Here is a 1,225-nt window from a genome sequence, read left to right as displayed (position 1 = left end):
GGATAGCCCTAGTGTACCTAGATGATGTCATTGTGTTTGCAGCAACATTTAATGAGGAAGTATCCCGGCTAGAGTAAGTGTTCAAGCGTTTGAAGGCAGCAAACCTCAAACTCCATCCCAAGAAATGCCACTTGTTCCAGAAAGAGGTGCTTTACTTGGGTCACATTGTAAGTAAGCATAGTGTGCAAACTGATCCTAACAAGGTGAAACCAGTGAGTGATTGGCCAACACCAGACAATGAGGGAGAGTTAAGAAGTTTCTTGAGACTCTGTACCTGTTACCGGAAGTTTCTGAAGGACTTTGCAACTATAGCTGCTCCACTACATGATTTGACCAAAAAAAGGCCAGAAGATTGAATGGACAGTTTCTAGCTGGCATGCTTTTAAGACATTGCAAGAAAAATTGGCCTCAGCTCCCCTTTAAAGTTCCAAATTCCTCACTGCCATACATACTGGATTGTGATGCTAGTAATGTTGGAATTGGAGGAGTGTTGTCTCAGAAAGAGGGCGAAAACGAACATGTGGTGGCCTACTTCAGTAGGGTCCTGAGTAGACCAAAGAAAAACTATTGTGTAACATGGAGGGAACTTCTTGCTATAGTAAAGAGTCTGACATATTTCCATCCTTACCTCTATGGTGCAAGGTTTACCATCAGGACAGACCATGCTGTGTTACGTTGGTTAAGATAATTAAAGAACCCAGAGGGACAACTAGCATGTTAGATTGGAAAAATAGACCAGTATAATTATAGTATTCGATATAGAGAAGGAAAATCCCATGGTAATGCTGATGGACTGAGCCGAAGACCCTGCAAAAATGACTGCAGACATTGCTGCAAAAGAGAGGTTGAACTAACCAGGTGCTATCAAGCTGATGTCAAAGTGACTGAAGGAGTTGATGATGGTGAAATGCAACCAGGAACAGATATTAAAGCAGAGCAGGAGAAAGACTAAGATTTGAAGCCAATAATTGATTTTCTAAAAGCAAGAGTCTTGCAACCTGTTTGGGAGAAGGTGTCTAGCTTAAGCCCTGTGACAAAGAACTATTGGGCACAATGGAACCAGTTGACGCTTGAAGATGGTATTCTTCTCCAGAGATGAGAAACTGCAGATGGAAAAGTGACGACCTGGCAAACAATTACATCGAGAAAGTTATGAGATGTTGTATTGCATCAATCCCATGATAGTTTAACAGGAGGACATCTTGGAGTTAAGAAGACATTGAGT

The sequence above is a fragment of the Limulus polyphemus genome, unplaced genomic scaffold (genome assembly GCF_000517525.1).
Source record: "Limulus polyphemus unplaced genomic scaffold, Limulus_polyphemus-2.1.2 Scaffold310, whole genome shotgun sequence".
Lineage (NCBI taxonomy): Eukaryota > Metazoa > Arthropoda > Merostomata > Xiphosura > Limulidae > Limulus > Limulus polyphemus.
This window is presented reverse-complemented; position numbering follows the sequence as displayed.